The sequence below is a fragment of the Sapajus apella genome, unplaced genomic scaffold (assembly GCF_009761245.1).
Source record: "Sapajus apella isolate SASKATOON/1434 unplaced genomic scaffold, GSC_monkey_1.0 scaffold99, whole genome shotgun sequence".
In the NCBI taxonomy this organism is placed as follows: domain Eukaryota; kingdom Metazoa; phylum Chordata; class Mammalia; order Primates; family Cebidae; genus Sapajus; species Sapajus apella.
The window spans coordinates 3,613,655-3,635,508 of record NW_022437039.1 but is presented as its reverse complement, the minus strand read 5'-3'; the positions used below and the strand labels follow the sequence as shown (position 1 = coordinate 3,635,508).

Here is a 21,854-nt window from a genome sequence, read left to right as displayed (position 1 = left end):
ACTATGGAAGATGGCACCATTCGACAATCATCTCTGACAAACTGATCATTATCAGTAATTTATGACCAGTTTCTTAGTTAATTATCCTCAGGAAGGAGAGCAAAAATCATTTGTATAGAAAATAAGTAGTCATTAACAACTGTGGAATTTGCTGGGAATGTGATTATAAATCACCAGCCAGGGCTGTTAATGATTCCTAGGAAGAAAGGGGAGGAAGAAAAAACAGACACTATATCCAACTTTAGGGAACTATTCTGGGGGAAAAGTACTTTATAATAAACTTTTCCCCACCAATTAAAATGAAGAATGGCTTGCCTCTTAGTAAAAGAGTACCAGGCACTTTATTCTCAATGCAGTGGAGTTGGGCAGGAGAACACATTTCTGCTTCAGCAGGCAAAGCTAGTAATAATACATGCACTCAGGCACTTTAAAATTCTGCCTCCCCTGGCTAAGCTCACTTTGAGTCAAGAAAAAGGGTCCTACTTCACTTTTTGAAAGTTAATTGAATCTACAGACCAAGCTTTGATTTAAGAGGCTGAAATCTGTCTGGTCTACAAACCAAGCGTGGACTTAGGAGGCATGATCTGAATTTAAGCTTGTCATTGCCAAATGCAAGTTGAGCAACTTTGGACATGTTATGGAACCTGTGACCCGCCCCCAACTTTTTTTTTTTTTTTCTTTGAGATAAGGTCTCTCTCTGTCACTGGGGCTGGAATGCAATGGTGCAATCTTGGCTCACTGCAACCTCCACCTCTCAGGTTTACACTATTCTCCTGCTTCAGCCTCCTGAGTAGCTGGGATTACAGGTGCCTGCTACCACGCCCAACTAATTTTTTGTACTTTTAGTAGAGACAGGGTTTCACTATGTTGGCCAGACTGGTCTTGATCCCTTGACCTAGTAATCTGCCCACCTTGGCCTCCCAAAGTGCAGGGATTCAAGCGTGAGCCTCCACACCCAGCTGACCTGTTTGTAAAAATGGAGGATGGGTATCTGCTATGGGTTAAGTCATGTCCCCTCAAAAAGATAGATAAACCCCTAACCTCAGGTAGCTGGTCATGCCACCTTATTTGCAAATACGGTCTACAGAAAGTAATCAAAGATGAGGTCAATAGGATGGGCCTGTCCTTATAAGGAGGAGGACTGTGTACACAGAGACAGACGCAGACATGAAGATGATGTGAAAGAAACCCAAAGAGAATGCCACATGACAATGGCCGCAGACGGAGGTGCTATGGAGCTGCGAATCACAATATCAAAGAGATTACCGCCAGACCAGAGGTCGAAAGAAGCAAGGCAGAATTCCCCTATGGGTTTCAGAGAGAGCAGGACCCAGTTGACACCTTGATTTTGGGTTCCTTGCCCCAGAACAGTAAGGACATAAACTTCTGTCACTATTTTTAACCACCTAGTTTGTGATACTAACTAATACACCAGAGGTCTTTGTGCAGGTTAGACGAGAAAGGACTTAGAACATACTTGGGGCAAGCTCTGGCAGGTGATATGTGTGCCATGAGAGTGCTTCTTCAAAAGCTGCCTGAGTGATGACCCTACTTAGACAAATAATAATTAATACGTGTTTAGACCAAGCTTGTTCAACCCATGACCCACAGGTCACATGTGACCCAGGATGCCTTTGAATGTAGCCTAACACAAATTCATAAACTTTCTTAAAACATTAAAATATTTTTCTGTGAATTTTTTATAGCTCATCAGCTATTGTTAGTGTTAGTGAATCTTACGTAGATCCCCAAGACAATTCTTCTTCTTCCAATATGGTCTCGATTGTTTTCCCAGAGAAGGCAAAACACTGGATATCTCTGTTTTAGACAACAGTGTGCAGAGACTGTCTAGCATGCACGGTACTCAAGCTAAAAGAGCTTTAGGCTTGGCATCAGAACCCTGGGATTCAGCCCCTATTCTCCCAAGTTTTTGCCACAGCAGGCTTTAGACTCCTCTCCTACAACTTTGAGTCTGTCCAGTCCACGCCTTCTTCACAAAGATGTCATGAGCCTCCAGCGGGAAAAGGCACATCATTAGCCCTCTGTAGTTTAAGCACATTTCATTCAGCAGTGCCACTAAGGTGGGTTCTGGGGACTCCATGGTGAGTAACTCAGCAAACGCCACTCCAATAAATCTGCAATTAGCACAGTGAGATCTTCCGGGTGGCACGTAGTTACTGGAGGGGTTTGAAATTGCCTCTCTGTAGAGTCTAAACTAAGATGTGACACAAGAACGGACCTTGCCAAGTGGTCATGACAGGGGGCACCCTCTGGCAGAAGAAGAGGCACATGTCTCCAAGGCTGGAACAAAACAGCCACGGAGGCCAGTGTGTTGAGAGCCCTAGGAATAAAGGCCTGGAGAGAGAGAGGGAGAGAGAGGGAGAGAGAGGTTGGAGAGAAAGGCAAGAGGCCAGATGAAACCGGGGTGACAGGCCAAGTTACCCATTTTTATTTTACATTTGGGTTTTTTTTTTGTGTGTGTGTGTGTAAATGTTTCTTTTTTTTTTTTTTTTTCCTTTTTTCTTATTTATTTATTTTACTTTAGGTGCACATGTTATCTGGCATTTCTCCCCATGTTATCCACCCCTCCGCCTCCCCTCACCCCCCGCTGTCTCTTCCCTAGCCCCCGCCAACTGCCCCCAGTGTGTGATGCTTCTCTCCCTCAGTCCACGTGTCCTCGTTGTTCAACACCCACCTATGAGTGATAACGTACGGTGTTTGGCTTTCTGCTCTTGTGTCAGGATTCAAGGCTAGGAAAGATGGGGAATGGTAACCTGATTTGAATATTAAAAGGACCAATCTATTACAAAAAGACTGGATCTGAAGACAAGGGACAGAGGGAGACCAGTTAGGAAGCTTGTAGTCCAGATGCAGGTAGCTTGGATTAAAGTGGCAAAAATGGCGCTAGGAAAAAGTGCACAAATTTTGAGATATCATTTGGAGGAAAGCCATCATTATTACTTTTATCTCTTAATTTAATTCAACTCAGTCCTATTGGAATGCCTTCTGCCACTTCCCTGACAGATGGTCAGTCTATTAAAAAAAGATTCATTAGTTTAAACTGAATAACCTATGCTTAATCACCCTTTCCCTCATCCTCTATAAAAAAACAAACTCTTAACTAATAATCATAAAAAGCAGACATGTGCAAACAATGCTACTGGGCATAGGTAACAGATTCCAAGTTGGATCAAGTCCCAGCATAATATCGTTGGTAGTGGGTGCCCTATGCTGACAAATCTATGTGCTGAGCATCACTCAATGTTGACACTATCTGTGAGAGAGGAGAATTATCATTTCTAAAATCTCTTATATAGAATGATGAAGTTAATAAAAAACAGTGTTTGGATCCACAAGATCGAATGCCAAGAGAAAACAATATGAAGAGTTGCTTTTAATTGATCATGAAAAGTTCAGAGCTGAATTCACTCGAAAAAATTCCTATGAGATCCTATGAAACAGTAAACTACAGTGCCTCCCAGAACACCCATTCACCCAATCTGGACATGGAAGCCGAGGACTTAGGTGCAAATGTTTGCCTGGTGTTCCCTGGAAGAGGGGAAAAGATGCTTTTCTACCACTGGTGACACTTCTGCTAAGATCTAGATACGCTTGATTTGAATCCATTCTAAGTTCTGAGGTTAATCTCTTGCAACCATATCTGTGGTGGCCCAGAAGTACCTCTTTCCTGGCAAAGTGTGGTCCAAGTACCATAAAATGAATCCCTGTTCAACAGGGCCTTTTGCCCCCAGAGTGAGCACCATCGCAGTCACTGGGTTGAATCAAATACTCTACCGGTACTACGGATTCAAAGATGAGCAAGATATTCTCCCACGTCAAGCAGTTTATGGTTCAGATGGCATATAAGAAAGACATCCAGAAGAGCATCTCAGGTACTTGTTTGTATTTGGCAAAGATCAGAAATCAGAGACAAGGTGCTTTTCAACATCTCTCCTCTTTATAACTTTCTTGGATTTAAAAGAAAAACGTCCTTGTATTTTTGCCCCTGAAATGTCAAGTTGGACCTTCTATCTTGTGTTATCCTTCCTGGGTTCTTTTTCAATTCAGGGTATCTGGAAAGATGTTACTTCTTCTCCCAGGGTACACCCTGTGGTGACATTTCAGAAAACTTTTCTTACAAAGATTTGAGAAAGAGATTCTAACTCCCTCTAAGATGCTTCTGTGTGAACCTCAGGGGAAGATTTTCACATAATCCTGTAGGTTCTCCTCTTTTGTCACCTGCCAGGGTGTCTCTTTCCAGCCAGGCAAAAATCATCCAGGCCAGAAGGGCATCTAAGTGGAAAACAAAATAGTAACAACAAAACTGAAAGCAGCAGTAAAGGCCTTGTCAGAGCCACAGTAAGGTATAAGAAGTTCAAAGCCCAAAATGCAAGAGGAAAGGTCTCAGAGAGGAAAGAAATGGGTTCCCAAGCTGAGCCAGAAGTCAAAGTCAAGAAAGAAAACGTCTCTTCTAGCAGGCTTGGCTCATGCCAACCCAACAAAGGTTCACAGAGTCTTAGGGGTTTCTGCCCTTCCATTGTGTCAAGTCACAGGCATTAACGAATCTTAAAGAGGGGCAGCTGTTCAAATTCCCAGGGTTGCTGATGTTACACATAAACTGGAGCAGTAGTCGAATGTAAATTTTCTCTGCAAGGCAATTTACTTCTATAGAAGGGTGCATCTCACAGATGGAGCAATGGTGAGCACACACCTGGACAAGGGAGGGGAAGGGCTTTTTATTCCTGACACAGGTAGTCCCTGCTGCAGTGTTATTCCCCTACTGGCTAGTGTTGAACCACACAGTCTAAGCTAATTCTGATTGGCTATTTTAAAGAGAGCAGAGGTACCAGCCAGAGTGGTGGGGTGGGTAGTTTGGCAGGAAGGACAGTTATGGAACAGGTCAGAGCAGGTGACCAGGGGTGACTCATGTCAAAGCAGATGACCAGGGGGAACAGATGTGAACTACTGATTAGAACTGGTGGGAAAGTTGTTTACCAAAACTAGAGGCAAGGGGCGAAGAGAGCCGGGAAGTTAAACTTTAAAGTGGAGAATTAAAGAATAAGAGAGCAGAGCATATTGACGCACTGATTCTTTGAAAAGAAACTTGGAGTTCACGATACATAACACTGAGTTCACAGCTACAGGTGGCATGGAGGAGATGCCATCCTAAGGATTTTAAACATTAAGCTTAAGGCATCTTCTACCCTCCTGAAGAATACTTACGTGTTCGACCTAAGGGATGGTACAAATATGCCACATTTTGAGTGAAACTCTCATCATCTGCTAAACACAGAGCTTATTTCCATTTGAAATGAACAAAACTATTGATTGAAATTGGCTTGGATGTGATCACTGCCAAAGAATAGCGTGGCCCTGGGGAGGGAAAGGGAGACAGGAGGAATGATAAATAGCAGGGTGTCTGGGAGCAGAGTGGTACTGCACTGTGATGACAGACACCCCTTCTAACTGTGACTCAGCATTGTGTGGTTCCCACTATTGTATCCAGAGGAAGTCAAGGCCAGGCTGATGAAGTTTACAGTCTTACAAAAGAAGAAAACTGAGGCACCCAGGAAGGCATAACAGGCGCCTTAAGACTGTGGTCCCACACAGGGCAGTGGATCATGCAATTACCCATCGAGACATTTTTCCTCAGCTGCAGTCCTTGGGCTCACAGGAAAGCACACATAGGGTGAAGCTCTCCAGAACACCTGCACTCATCCCTGCATTCAGTCCAATCCACAATTCAGCCCCATGTGGGGTGCTACTCAAGAAAGAAGAGAAACAGGTAAGTATCTGCCCTCTGGTCAGGCATGGCTTACAGATCTCAACATTATTTTAAAAATAGCTGTTGGGAGGACAAGCTAGCTCACACCTGTAATCCCAGCACTTTGAGAGGCAGATGCAGGAAGGTTACTTGAGACTAGGCATTTGAGATCAGAGTGGGCAACATAGCAAGACCCTGCCTCTAAAAAAAAAAAAAAAAATTATCTGGGTGTGGTGGTACACACCTGTAGTTCCAGCTACTCAAAAGGCTGAGGTGGGAGGAATGCTTGAGCCTGGAGTTTGGGGCTGCAGTGAGCTACGATCATTCTACTGCACTCCGGCATGAGTGACAGAGTGAGATATGATCCCTTTAATTAAAAAAAATTAAATTAAATTTTAAAAAGGTGTAAATCAATATGAACTCTAGCTGCTGCGCAGAGCCTGATGCAAACTTCTCTTTGGGTACATCTCTTCAAATGCTCAAGCTGAACAATTAAAGTTGTTGGTAAGTCTTTTTCTCTTACCTTTCCCACTGAGTCTAGGGTCCAGACCTCACCTTTACGTCCAGCATCCATCCTCTATCCACTTAGCTGTACTAGCTAAGTGGATACCACGGCTACCACCTTAGCAGTGACCGTCATCTCTGCTCTGACCTACAGCATTCGCCTAGAAGTGATATTCTTGCTCTTTCCACAATTAAATTTCCATCTAGGTGTCAGACAGGTTTTTAAAACATAAATCATATCCTATCCCTCCTCTATTTAAAACTCTACAGTGACTCTCCATTGCACTTAGAAAAAATGTTCCATTCCCTGTGCCGTATCTCAGGTACCACTACATCACCCTGACATAACGCTGATGTCATCTTTCTCAGCAGATCACTGACTTACCTATTCACTGTCTGATCCCTGCACTGTGACCAACTCCCTGTGAGCAGGGAATGGTTCAGTGTTGGTCACTGCCATAACCTTTGTTTAGGAGGTATCTGGCATTGGTTAAGTGCTCCATAAATACCTGTTAGATGAATGAACGAACGCCAGAGCCCCCTATCTCTACAACTAGGAGGCTGAATATCTTGATGTCAAAGTTCCCTCCCAGGCTATTCCAGGAGTCTATTTCCCTTCAGAGCCTAAGAGAGGAAGACCTAGAGCCCTTACTGAGCAGACTGTAAGAGTTCTCACCTGTGTTCTACTACCAACTCAGGGTGAAAACTTAGGTTATTTTCCACCTGTGAAAGAGGGGTTTCTTTTACTTGACAATATCTTAGAGCTTCTCCATCTCTAAAAGTAACATTGTCCTAGGATCCCTCCTTATAGAAGAACTTGATTTACTCATGCTTGCTCTTGGTGCTGCTTTACAATGTGGAAATGTCTTGTGGGGGGCTCTGGGCAGGAATTTCCTCTGATACCAGATAATCACAGACCACAACTCCAAGGAGTCAGAGAAGCGACACTTCAATGGATTTATGATATAGAAATATAATTAATGTAATCTGAGATACAGTAATCCACTGGCAGTTTCACTAGCAAAAAAGAAACTAGAGCTAGGGTAAGATAAGCCAGTCTTTTTAAAGAGTTATTTTAAATGACGAGTTAGGTAAGTTAATAAATTTTAAAATCTGAGTATGTTTAAAGCATTGTATAAGAATTTATCAATGCAGACATCACATATTTGGCATTCTTAAAATTTCTGGATAGAGACTGAGATTTTTTTTTTTATATAGCCAGCCAGCTTATCTCATGGTTATCTACAAATAAAAAACAACAACTGAGGGAGAATTTCACAAATTCTAGGCCAAAACCTACTTTTAAGAATGTTAAAGTGGTAAAGAATCATTAACGAAAAAACAGACCTCAGAGTCACAAGCAGGATTCCCCAAGCCACACACAACATCAGGGCATTATGCTAAAAACATGGGTTCTTCACCTGACAGAGGGCAACCTGCTTCTCTGTTTCATCAAAAGTGAGTCACCTGAGGCCCTGCACAGGACAGAGACTGTTTGTGGCTGTGGTTCTGTATGCCTGAGAGTAAGAAAGTTCCCTTTCTCCTAAGACATTATTAATTTTTTCAAAATCTCGTGGTTTTGACTTGCATTTTTCTTTTCCTTATTTTTTTTTCTTTTGAAATAGGGTCTTGCTCTGTTGCCCAGGCTAGAGTGCAGTGGTGCAATCACCACACACTGCAGCCTCAGCCTCCCAGGCTGAAGTGATCCTCCCACCTCAGCCTCCCAAGTAGCTGGGACTACAGATGTGCGCTACCACTCTCAGCTAATTTATGTTCATTCCTAGGCTAATTCTCTGTGAAGAAAACCATTTAAAGTTCCCTTGCCTTAGTGGAGAAGGTTTAAAAGTTCATGCAGAAGGAAAAAGACGGCTTGTAGGAAGACAATGAGATAATTCTCAAGAGTTTGTGTGTGTTTTAAAGAAGTGTAGTGTGCAAACAGACCCAAACTATGCAGTAGAGTCAAAACTAGGACAGAGGTAACGGTGATAATGATACAGTAACAGCCAGGGTTGATGTGGAGTGCTGCTTTGTGCCAGATGCTACCGTAAATGCTTTCCTGCTTATCTTACTTAATCATTAGCCATTCCTATAAGTACTACTCCATGATTTGTTTGGGAAACAGAGTCCCTGGGAAGCTTAAGGACTGACCCACACTTATAAACGCTACCAAGTGGTGTAATTAAGGTTTAAACCCACATCTGCCTCCATTATTCTGCCCAATGATTCAAGTGAGAGTTTCCTGCCAAGGAGAAGAACAGTCTTAGAACAGGTTTTTTTTTTGTTTTTTTTTTTTCACCAAATATCATCAACGGTTCTTTCTGCTGGGGTCAAAGGAGTTAGCCTTGTAGAGGGAGCAATGAGAGGGGCTTTACCCCACATGAGACAGTAAAAATAATACTGGAATGACATAGGATCTGGAGGTAAAAGCACCAACCAGCCAACCAACCAACCAATAACTCTTCCACTTTACAAACTGGTACCGGCTAAGAATAGACAACGGTCAAATCTTTGGAAAGAGGAGGTAACCCCTTGCATCTAAAATAGTAAGTATGGCACCATTTTACATTGGCTACTAAATGGATACAGGACAACGAACCACCTATTAGCAAACAAGACAGAGGCCCTAGAAGAGGCCATGAAAAAAAACAGTCAGGAGCTGGAAAAGGGCAAATACATTCAGTCGTCAAAAGTTAGTGAGAATTCTCTGTTTATCTTGGTTTAACTTCCAAACTGTTTTCTACAGCCACCGTGCCATTTTGCATTCCAACCAGCAACGCCTGAGAGTTTCAGTTTCTCCACGCCCTGGACAACATCTGTTACCTTCCATTATTAATATCAGCTGCCATCCTAGTGGGTGTGACATGATGTCTCCTCGTGGCTTTGATTTGCAAGGCTCTCTCTTTTTTTGAGATAGTGTCTTTCTTATTGTCCAGGCTAGAGGGCAGTGGTGCAATCACCACTCACTGCAGCCTCAGCCTCCAAGGCTCAAATGATCCTCCCACCTCAGCCTCCTAAGTAGCTGGGACCACAGATATGTCCCATCACACTCAGCTCATTTATTTTTATTTTTTGCAGAGATGAGGTCTCCCTGTGTTGCCCAGGCAGGTATAAAACTCTTGTGTTCAAGAGTTTTGGCCTCCCAAAGTGGTGGGATTACAGGTGTGAGCCACCATGCCTGGACTGATTTGCATTTCTCTAATGACTAATGGGGTTGAGCATCTTTCTATGTGCTTTTCGCAGGTGATGGCTGCACAGCACTGTGAATCTACTAAAAGTCCTTGAATTGTACACTTTAAAATTCACATTTCATATTATGTGAATTTTACCCGTATAAAAGAAGTTTGAAAGTATAAATATAAACAAAGAATTAATCTGCACGTCACTGTAGTGTTCCTAGCATATCCTTTTTACAAAAAGAAAAAAAAAGAAAAGAAAGAAAGAAAGAAAGAAAAAATATTGCTCTTTAGGCCAGTTCTTCCATTCAGCTAATTACTATAGATAATGATTTAAATATATTTTTTCTACACATAAATAAAATCACTCCTTCTGGATACATAAACAGTTTCCTGAATTTCAGCTATCAGTGAGTGCTATGGGGTGGTCTTCAGTTGGAACCACAGTATCTTCTCTTTTCTGCTACAAAACATATTGCAGCACTGTGCACAACAGCAAAGACTTGGAACCAACCCAAATGCCCATCAATGTTAGACTCCATAAAGGAAATGTGGCACATATACACCATGGAATACTATGCAGCCATAAAAAAGGATGAGTTCACCTCCTTTGCAGGGATATGGGTGAAGCTGGAAACCATCAATGTTAGCTAACGAACACAAGAACAGAAAACCAAATAGCCCGAGTTCTCACTCATAAGTAGGAGTTGAACAATGAGAACACATGGACACAGGGAGGGGAACATCTCACAGTGGGGACTGTCATGGGGTGGGGGTCCAGGGAAGGGTTCACATTAGGAGAAATACCCAATGTAGATCATGGGTAGATGGGTGCAGCAAACCACTATGGCACATGTATAGCTATGTAACAAACCTGTATGTTCTGCATATATACCCCAGAACTTAAAGTATAACAAAATAAAAGACAAAAACCCTTAAGAAGTGACCTTAGGTACTCAATTAATATTTGCGAGAGGTTTATAATGATAGAAATGCAAAAAACTCCAGACATTACACTCCAGACAAATAAACTGCATTTCAGGGCAACAGTCCACAAGCAGCACAGGCATTTCAGCGTGGTCTCTGAAATCAAACTGTCTGGGTTCAAATTGCACTGAATGTTAGCTCTGTAACTTGATCACATCACTAAACGTCTGTAAACTTATAGCCCCTCAGCTGTATAACGGAGATAAGCAGGGCTCAATTTATGTTAGCTATTCCTTAAGAATATCTACCCAATTCATCCAAAATTGTAAGCTGTTTTATTTCTCCTCTCAATGCAATTCTAGTGCAGAGACATCCACAGGCAAATACATTTCTGTTGCTTAACACGCTCTAAAATCTTGCTGTTCATGGTGTGGACCACAAACCGGCAGCAGGAACATCACCGGGAAGCTTGTTAGAAGCGCCTAAACTCAGGCTCCACCCCAGACCTACTAAACAGAATATGCATTGTAGGAAGATTCCTGGAATGATCCCTGTGCTCACTGAAAGCGTGAGAAGCCCTGGTATGGAGAATGAGAAGTAAAGTTCATGAGAGCGTGTTTCCTAAACCAGAGCTCAAAGGAGCTGTAGCTGTTCTTCCCGTAGTACACATGACTGTACATTTGCTTTTTCCCCCCCAGAAAAGACAACGGACAGGGAGGAATCCCCTTAGATTAGTAAAGTATTAGAAGAAACAAAAATTATCTTGTATACACATAATTTAGGCATATCATAGGCTCTTCTCCAAATTATTCTAATATTCTGAAAATGTTATTGTTAATTAACTCCCATGAGTAAAATAAGCCACAAGAATGCATCACGGAACTTGGCCAGGACAGATTAATGTCATTAACTTCCTGTCTTGTTCATCTCTCTTTAATCTTTTAGAACGCCTCCCACTTGGGAGCCATCTTGACTTGTTGGGTCTAAGAGACCTACTATAAAAATCTGAAGATATCATAGCAATCCAACAGCCCTCGCAAGCCATACTAGCTGAAGAAACACGGCTGTTTGCTGCCAACTATAATTAGACTTATCACACTTCAAGAACAGAAGGAAAATTAGAAAAAAAAAAAAAAAACCTCCTGGGCCCCCCATCGTCCTTTTGTGACAGAGCTAATTTAAAATGCAGTACATCATCAAAGCCACATTACTCTGATGATATGAAATTTATGAGGGATGTCCCACATCATATTATGCATTAACTTGAAGTCAACAGGGGAGGACAATAGGGGACACAAATTAGAATGTGCAAAACATTTGGAGTCAATTGAATCTACTCAATTGCATGCTGGTAGAAACATAAATTGCAAAGCGATATCTATTTTTTTCCTTCCTACAAGATTTGCTGGAGACAGTGGAAGTTTTGAAAGACTCTTGAGGATACTACAGATTTATCTGAAGTCCAAAGAAGGAAGTACTTTTATAATCCAAGATTTTTGGCTTGCATTTATACAAAAGGCAGATTGTAGTCTTGTGATAATTGTGGTCCTGTGATAATTTGTGTAAATCATCTGGGTATCAATATTTACTAAGCATTTGGTGATTAATATTCTGGTATCACCTCTCTTATGAATAGGATACCCATTCCCAATGGCATGAAAACTATGAAGCACACATATCTGTTTTGTGGTTAGCCTAGAGATAAATACATACGTAGTCTTTGGTTAGAAACTGAAGAGGTATCTTGGTGGGTGAAAGTTTAAGGTAATTGTCATCTCTGGAGGGAGACTACAGGAAAAGGGGAGAAATGGAAAAATAAATAATACACTTAAATATCTATATTGCCACCACTGAGGAAAAGAGAATGGAGAGGGAGAAACTGAGCTTGTGTAACATAAAAATAGGCAGTGAGTAATTAAATACATGTACGCTGGTTGCTGTAGCCCCAGAGAAAGAGGAAAGTGTCTTTCTGGAAGGGTTTTGCTTAAAGGACTGTGGCTTAAATCCTCAAAAATGTCCATGTGTCAGGATGCTGGTCTTCAAAGGAAGCCTAGAGCAATGTTTGATGGATTGGATCATTCACAAAATCATCCAATCATTCATTGAATCATTTAAGCATTTGTGACAGCCATTTACATGTGCTACAGATACACTGATGAATAAACCTGACATGTGGACAACCATCATGGAGATGATAGAGAATGGGAGTAAAAACACAGAGATGATGGTTTTAGGAGGTTGAGTGATATGAAAAGAAAAATGGATCACAGTTTATGAAAGAATACGCATAAGGTTCTCATGTGGTTTAGGGTGGCAGGGCTTATGAGACCTCCAGTGAATCTCTATCCATGGCGATTACTGCACACTGACCTCATACCCACAGGAGCTTCAAGGTCAATCTCTGGGTTTGCTTCTTCCAGTGTCATCCCTCAATGTCCCCCTCAGACTTAACTGTAGACAGAGCTCTGGCTGGAAGGAAGGTGACCAACTATCCCAGTTGGTTTGGAATGGAGGTTTTTTCAGAACGCAAGACTTCGAATGCTCACACGGAAAAAGTCCCAGACAAAATGGGACACGTGTTTCACTCTAACTGGAGTTGTTCACTCCTGGTTTGTTCCTGTGGAATCTCATTTCGGCCATGGTCCTCACTTGACTTTGCAGCGGACTTGTGCCATGAATGACAAACGCCCTTTGTATTGCAGATGGCAGCTGCCTCCTGCTACAGAAACCAAAGAAGTTTTCTAATAGTTGAATGCAAGTATATGATCAGGCTTGCTCATTAGGGTATGCCTCCTGGACTTTTAATTTTTATTCATGTATAACTACCTGAACCGCACAGATATTAAGTATAGAGTTCTACAGTGTTTTGTCAACACATACACACACAAACCAGTACTCCAGTCAAGGTGCAGAGAAGTGCCATCTCCCTAGAAAATTTCCTTCTTCCTCTTCACATTCTCTGCTCCTCCCCCAGCAAAGAATGCAAAAGAAGCAAGTACTTTTATAATCCCAGATTTTTGGGTTGCATTTATACAAAAGGTAGACTGTAGTCTTGTGATGATGTGGTCTTGTGATGATTTGTGTAAGTCATCTGGGTATCAGTATTTACTAAGCACTTGGTGATTAATACTCCTGTAATTACCCCTGCTATGAAGAGGATGTCCATTCCCAATGGCATGAAAAGCATGAATCATACATCTCTGTTTTGGGGATAGCCTAGAGATAAATATACATGTAGTCTTCGGGTAGAAACTGAAGAGGCATCTTAGTGGGTGAAAGGCAATCACAAACCTAATTTCTATCCCCATAGGATAATTGCTCCTGTTCATCAACTTCATAAAACTAGAACCATAAAGCATGGACTCTTCTGTGGATAACTTCTCTTGCTGAGTATAATGTTGTGTGTGTGTGTGTGTGTGTGTGTGTGTGTGTGTGTGTATACACACTATGTATACATGTATACACACACACACACACACATTGATGTGCTTGTCAGCAATTCATTTCTTTTTATTGCTGGATAGCATTCCATTGAGTGACTATACAACTTACTATGCATTCACCTATTGATGGATGCTTGGGTAATTTCCCTTTTTTCTTCTTTTGCCATTGCAAATAAACAAGCAATGAGCATCCGTGAAGAAGTCTTTGTGTGCAGATATGTTTTCATTGCTCTTGATAAAATATTTAAGTCCAGAGCCACAGCTCTGTGTATGTGTATATATGTATATGTGTGTGTGTGTGTGTGTGTGTGTGTGTGTGTGTATTTAGTATATTTTCTCCTTGAGGCTTGACTTTTCAATCTCTTAAGGTCTTTTTATGGGACAAAGTTTTTATTTTGAGGAAGTAAAGTCAAACTTCTCTTTCATGTTTAGCACTTATTGTGTCATCTGGGAAAACGTTGACCATGCTCAGTTTTCAAATATAGATGTGTATGTTTTCTTCCAGGGACTTTCAAGTGCTTGTTTTTGCAGTCAGGTCTGCAACCCATCTTCAGTTCATTTTTGTCTACGATGGAAAGCATGGATCTGAGTTAAATTCTTCCATCCCAGCATCTAGTTGGTCCAGGATTATTTGTTGAAAAGACTCGCTTTTCCTCCTCAAACTATACTGGTGCTTTTTTAAGGAAAATAAAAAAAAACAACCCTGGACTCTGTATGTTACCATAGGTCTTGGGTCTTTAGGGGGCTAGGTAAAGGCACCGCCCAAATCAAGCACCGTCACTGGAGGCTGTGTCAAGGGTAGAATCTGGAACCACGACTCTGTGTTCACGAGTATGGATGCTGGTGGTGTCACATGGCAGTGATCACAGTGCTGGCAGCAGCATCCACAGCAGGCAGTTTCTATGCAGGGATCCTAATGGTACCTTCAGCCCTTGCGTCTATTTTCTGAGCCAGGTTCTCAAGTTTTCCTGATGATTCTGCATTCTCCCCAAAAGCATTCAAATCAAATTATCATTTGCATAGGTTACCTAGAAAAGTTCTCTGTTGCAGACAATCAAGAATCCTGTACCGGCACACTCGATCTGCCCACACACTTAGTATCCGTGTCTCATCCAGTTCCATGGTTTGGCTTTACTGTTCCTGTATTGGTGTTGACAGTTCTCAATGCCTGCCATCTAGCATTCGGCCAACCTAGGATGCTCCTGGCTATGCCAAGTGTGCTTGACAACACAGAGCATGGGATGCATCAGAAGTGGGACGAGTCTTCTTACGACTCATTCCCACGTAGCCAGCACCATTTCCAGTAATCACAATGGTTCCCCGGGGACACTGGGAGACTGTCCTTTATACAGGCAGAAAGTGAGAGGAAGGTGACCAGTGGTGTTGGTGACACAAGCAGTCAAGGGGCCAGAGAAAGGTCTTCGATTTACATGGAAACTCCGAGAACTTCACCTTCTCACATTCCACAATGTGTACATGCTAGGAGCAGAGACAGGCAACATGGGAGTGAGGAGGGTAACTGCACTAAAAAGAAAAAAAAAAATTAAGCTCAGACAAGTGGAGCTTGAATGGAGTCCAATACGACTGTCCAGAAGAGGAATCCAAAGTGGAAAAGTGCACGGTCCAGAGTGTACTTGTGCAGGGAGAAGTCTGCAGAAGAAACGGTGACCAGGAAGCAGAGCAAACTGCACACCTGCTCTGCAGCAATGAGCTCCTTAAAGGGGACAGGAGCATGAGGGAGACGAATGTTTAGAGGGCACAGAGAAAGCAGCCCAATACAACAACGGCGAACACACATTGCCTTACAGCAGAAGGTAACTGTAGGGTCCTCCACGCATTCAAGAAACGGGGACACAGTAATGCTCTGTCAGGGCCACCCTGGAGTGCAGACGAGGGCAGCTCTGAAACCCTCCATACAAGAGGACAGACATCAACCTTCTCCATGGAAACGGACTAAAGCTCACTCCTCATCTGATTGGTAACTGCTTCCTTTTCCTACGAGTATCCAAGAGAAGTTACAGGTCTCCCATGTTAGGCAGCCTTTGGAAGACCATACATTGAGTAGGTTCCCTTCCCACTCTGGAAGATGAAAAGTTTCCGAAAGGCATTTTTCTTTCACATCCTAGCTCTCCCTGCCAGGGTGGATTCAAGAAGGGAGGTATTGCCTAAGTCTGGCCAATGTGATGTGCTCTGCAGGGATCCAGAAATGGAGCAGAATGAAACATGGACAGATGACTTAGCTGGAATTCATCTCTTCCCATGGAGGAGACCTCACAGTGGCTTGGTGCCTGCCATGCCACCAACACTGCTTTTTCAGACACCTCTAAATTTTGTAAGCTTGTTGACTACTGCTAATAAGTATTCTTTTTGCTTAATTTAGGGGGGGGATTGGTTTCTATTGCTTGCAACCAGTGAACCCTAATTGGTCCACAAAGTTGAGACTGTTGCTGTAATTAACTGCAATGTTTAATTTCACTCCTTTGTAAATTGGGTTGATATTCATACATGAAGGATAATTACTTTGTTCTCATGTAATTCCTTTTGATGTTATAAATCTCCATTAAGAAGCCCTGTTTGGGTCCATGAGAAACTAGATCTCTACCTCCTAGAAAGGCAGGACAAAGGCTACACAGTGAGCTGTGGTCATGCCACTGCACTCCAGACTGCTTGTCAAATAATAACCTTTCTCAAAACAAAACAAAGCAAAGCAAAGCAACCCTGAAGCCCTGTATTTTCATTTTGCATTGAAGCCTACAATTATGTAGCTTGTGCTGATGCCGGATGCTAGCTGTAGAATGCAGAGCTGAGCAAAAGCCGGTCATGGTCCTCGCCCTAGAACAGAGGTTAATGACCACATACAAATGGAGAACAGGTCATTCATAACCCTAATATATGGGAAATTAAGGACACTTTCATTGAAACCCTAGTGAGCTTTTTTGAAACAACAGTTATTTGCTAAAAGTCAATTAAAATTAAAATTTTTAAATTATTTTAAATTCAAACTGAAAACTATAAAAATTAAAATTAAAAACTATAAAAATTAAGAATTGAAATTAAACATTTTAATTTTAGTAATTTTAATTATTTATTTATGTGTTTATTTTGAGACAGAAGCTTGCTCTGCCACCCAGGCTGGAGTACAATGGTACAGTCTCGGCTCACTGCAATCTCGGCTCACTGCAACCTCTGCCTCCAGAATTCAACCAATTCCCCTGCCTCAGCCTGGCGAGTAGCTGGGATTACAGGTGTGTGCCACCACACCTGACTTATTTTTGTATTTTTAGTAGAGATGGGGTTTCATCATGCTGACGAGGCTGGTCTCAAACTCCTGACCTCATGATCCACCAATCTTAGCCTCCCAAGGTGCTGGGATTACAGGTGTGAGCCACGACGCCCAGCCACAAAACTTTTAATTTTATTAAAATTGTATTAACATTAAAAACTCTAACATTGTATTAAAATTTAAAACTATGAAAATTAAAAGTTTTCAGCATGTTCCCATGTTCATAAGAGCCTGTCCTAAATGTAATTATAATCAGGACAGCCATAGGTCTTAAGACAAATCTAGCAATGAGTAAGATGTTTTAAGAAAAGTGATCCGATGGTGTCTGAGAACCCTGGTACTTGCTCCTGAACTCACCCAAAAAGCCACGTGTCCGTGCTAAGCCAAGCACTTGCAAATACCAGAGGCTTCTGCAACAAGAGGAGGTTGAAATGTCATTCCCCAGTTAGAAGTCTTCTGACACAGTAGACCTGATGGGTGTCTCAGAGATGTCCCTGGGCACCAGAGGAGAACAGAATTTGGGACAAACTGGGGGCAGAGTGGGAATAAAGGAAGCAGTGGAACCACCTCCACCCTACTACTGGGCATGGCATGAGTGAGATTGTTGTCGCTCATGCAGTTCCAGCAGAAATAGCCGAGCGCCAGCCAGTTTGCCAGTGCATTCCAAGAGGCGCACCTGCAAGGTGGGGGGACAATGGCCCGTCAGATGCACGGTTGGAACAGACACCAGGAAGGGAGGTGACTAGGGTTTTTCTGGAGCTAGAGCTGCCAAATCAAGAAACAGGAGTGACGGTTTGGCTATGACCATACCCAAATCTCATCTTGAACTGTAGGTCCCACAATTCCCACGTGTTGTAGGAGGGATCCAGTGGAAGGTAAGTGAATCATGGGGGTGGGTCTTTCCCGTGCTGTTTTAGTGATAGAGAGTAAGTTGCATGAGATCTGATGATTTTATGAAAGGGAGTTTCCCACTACGAGCTCTCTCTTCGCCTGCCACCATCCCTGTAAGACATAACGTGCTCATCCTTCCACCAGGATTATGGGGCCTCCTCAGCCATGTGGAACTGTGAATCCATTAAACCTCTTTTTGTTTGTAAATTTCCCAATCTCGGGTATGTCTTTATCAGCAGCCTGAAAACAGGCGAATATAAGGAGCAAAGAAGCCCCTGTGTGTTTCCTTGAGGTATCTGTGATACTTACGCATCATGAGAAAGAAAAAAATTTGAATATTTTCAACAAAGAAAATAGACAAGTAGCAGCAACGTGGGTACAGCCTACTGTCTCCCCACCTTCCAGATGAGCTTTTGGAATACACCAGCAAACTGGCTGGAGCTCAGCTGTTTCTGCTGGAGGTATATGAGTGACAGTAAACTCACTCATGCTAACCATGCCAAATAACAGGAATGCAACCATACTGTTGAACTCGAGAGCTGTGACTCTGCCTCTTCTTTCCTGCCCCCAAACTTCAGGAGATCTAGAGGGCCAGAAGATGAAAGGAAATAATGCCTCAAAGTTATACAAAGTCCTCTCTCTTCATTCCAAGATAAGAGAAGGGGAGGAATGAAAAACACCACACACCCTCTCCTTTTTGGAAGCTACGTATCTGGCAAGGGGAGAAAAGAAACTTTAAACACATTATAAAATAGCTACTTTGAAAAAGAAAATGACGGGGGCATACATACCCACTGAGACTAAACACTACTAACCAAAAGGGATCAGAAAGTTGAAAAATCTGTCTGAGATATTATTAGGGGAAGGGGAAGAAGAGGCAACTCTGTGAACCTGGGAACAGTGAGTGGGGAAAAAGTCATGTCATGTTTGTATCTCGCTGAGCTGAGACTATTCAGTAAACTAGTGTTTAAGAAAAATGTGAAAGAAATATTAACAAGACGTGCAGTTCAGATTCCCGAGCGTTAATACAACTGGGTGTTTTGTAGAACTTTACTTTCTTCCATGCATGTTGTGGAGTCCATGAAGTTATTTAGCAATAAATCATTAACGGTTCTTATTTCAGGATACATTTATCTTACTTCATGCCATGTGCTACCAGTGAAAACAGTTGGCTCAACGTTATGTTTAAGATAAATTATTATTATTTGAGACGAAGTCTTGCTCTGTCACCCAGGCTGGAGTGCAGTGGTAAAACACCGGCTCACTACACCTTCTGCCTCTTGGATTCAAGCAATAATCCTGCCTTAGTCTCTCAAGTAGCTGGGATTACAGGTGTGTGCCTCCCTACCCAACTATTTTTTTGTATTTTTAGTAGAGATGGAGTTTCACCAAGTTGGCCAGGCTGGTCTCAAACTCCTAAACTAGATCTGCCTGCCTCGACCTCCCAAAGTGCTGGGACTACAGGCGTGAGCCACCACACCTGGCCAGTTTAAATGGTTTTTTATGCACAGTAGAGCTTGCAATCAATGCAATATGCTTTTATTTGAAAAACAGTACACAATGAAAACAACCCTCTTTAATAGTGTACTTCTTAGAAAATATCAAGTTACATAGATTGAGTCATGGATGGAGGCACAAATTCACCACATTTTAAAGTATAACAAGGTGGCAGCTAGAATTTGGAGGTGGTTTACAGCAAGCTGTTGTTTTTTTTTTCTCTTAACCAATTAATTAGTCAGTAAAATTAATTGGATATTGAATAAAGGTGTTTCTCTTGCAAACTTGCCAAGTTGGATTGTTCTTCATGTAGAGAAATGGAAAGTTAGAGCCCCTACACCAATTTCTTCCACCAGGAGACGTGGCAATGCCTGAAGACATTTCTGTTTGGCTCAGTGTGGCCTGGGATGGGAGGTGGGGTGTGGCATGCTCTGTCACCTAGCGGGCTGATGGCAAGGTGAGGCAGACATTCTAGAGTGCATGGGATAACTGCCCTGGAACACGAAGTAGCTGGTCCCACGTATCAGTAGTGGTGTGGTGGAGAAACTGCCCTACTCAATGCCTAGTGCAAGAGATATCAAGATGAGACCCTGCCCACGGGAGACTCACAATGAAGATATATTTTCGAAATCTTATCTATCCTGTTAAACAGACCCAGAAGCATACTGGCTATTTCCACCAGTTCCAAATATAGGATGTGTGAAGGACACTTCCTCTGCCCAGCTGTTCGCCATTTGCTCCTGTTGCCTTTGGAGATGATGCTTTAGGGTGCATGCAAACAAAAAGGAGAAAGTCAAGGTCATGTTTCATTGGCTCTACAATGACTATGCACTGATGGTGGATTTATCCAAATATTTATAATATGCTGGAGACTGCTCAAACAGTTAGGCAGCTTGTCAATTCTCTAATGACTGAGGCATCCTAAGTTTGGAAAGCGGAAGTCTAGTTGTCTCTGAGAGCTGAAGGGCAAGCACACACATGTTGGTATTTCGATGGGATTGGTACCAAATATTTATTGAGCAACTACTACGAGCAGGACAATTTATGGGAAGAGGGAAAAAGTGCTAAAGATAAATATAACAGAATCAAGGTTTAAGTACAAAAAAAGGGAAGGATTCCAGTTGGGTGAATCAGGAAAGGGTTTCTGAAGGCAACAAGATTCTGCTGATCTTTGAGGATGGAAAGGATGTAATGTGGAGTGGAAGGAAATTCAATGCAGAGAAATCCATGTAAATCAAAGTGCAGGATAAGGAGAGCGTGAAACATGAACAGGAAATGACAGTTCAGCTAAGGCATAGGAAAGGGGACAACAAAGGGAGAAGAAGGTGGATCAAGTTTGGAATCTTGATTGACTGGTGTGGCCACTCTTTGAACTGTGCATAAAGAGACCTGTATCCTTATGAGAGCCCCTGCTGTTTGCATCCACACATCCCTACCCTACAGAGATGGCAGCTCCGAGCAGCAACCATCAACTCGCCTGCAAGGCTCTGGGCTCAGGGTCACTGACTCCAGACTCTGACTTGGGAGGATAAACCATGTGCTCTCCAGTCTCTGATATATGGCTTTCAACACAATCAAGACCAGTTCTCAAGAGAAGGGAGGGGGGGGTCTCCATATCATTGCAGGTGCATGTCATTATAGTTGAGAGGGTCCTAAATAATAAAACAAAAATGTGTTTCAAGTGGCGTAATGAGGCCGTGAGCAGACAAACATAACCAAAAATCCATAAAAATTATACATTCAGCTTGAATATTTATCCATGTGTTTCACAGGCTGGCAAAACAGACATCCCCAAACCCCAAACATACATTAAGTGAAGGACAAAGTAGCCTGCACAGAAATCGCTTTGATGGGGAAGAGGGGAAGGAGAGGATACATGTGTGCGTGCATGCACGCGTGCATGCACACGTGCGTGCGCACACACACACACACACACACACACACTCTCAGTATATACCTAAGACATCATATTCCTGAAAATAGACACAAAATACAAAAAAATTCAAAAGAAACTAGTAAAGTGTTGTTACTTCTGGAAAGGGAAACTCAGACTCAGAGATCATCATTTGAAAGGAGACTTATTTTTCTTCTATATGCCTTTTCACACTTTTGAATGTTTTAAAAGGTTTTTTTTAACATACTGAATAATAAATAAAATAACTTAAAAAGAAAGGTCACAAGTACAAAGCGACTAATGGAAAAATATAGTCAAACTCCTTTGGGGTGCAGTTAATAACAACATTTAAAAGCACAAATTTAAGTAGGATTTCCAGGTTTGAATTTTTCTTCTGTCAATGGACAGGCACGTGATCTTGGACAATTTATTTAATCTCTCTGTGATTATACCTTTTATGTACAATGGGGACAGTAAT

The 21,854-nt window shown here is 42.2% G+C and overlaps 1 protein-coding gene and 1 long non-coding RNA gene across 2 annotated transcripts in view; one reads left to right on the top strand and one right to left on the bottom strand.

Moving 5' to 3' along the window:
- The window catches only part of LOC116536187, a 26,297-nt gene extending 5,679 nt beyond the window's left edge, over positions 1-20,618 (top strand). Inside the window, exons 2-4 of the long non-coding RNA XR_004262519.1 lie at positions 5,362-5,367; positions 12,755-12,761; positions 19,814-20,618. This is a non-coding gene — a long non-coding RNA (uncharacterized LOC116536187). The remainder of the gene's footprint in view (positions 1-5,361; positions 5,368-12,754; positions 12,762-19,813) is intronic.
- Positions 1-21,854, bottom strand: part of RBFOX1 (RNA binding fox-1 homolog 1) — a 2,532,432-nt gene that overhangs the window by 1,178,716 nt on the left and 1,331,862 nt on the right.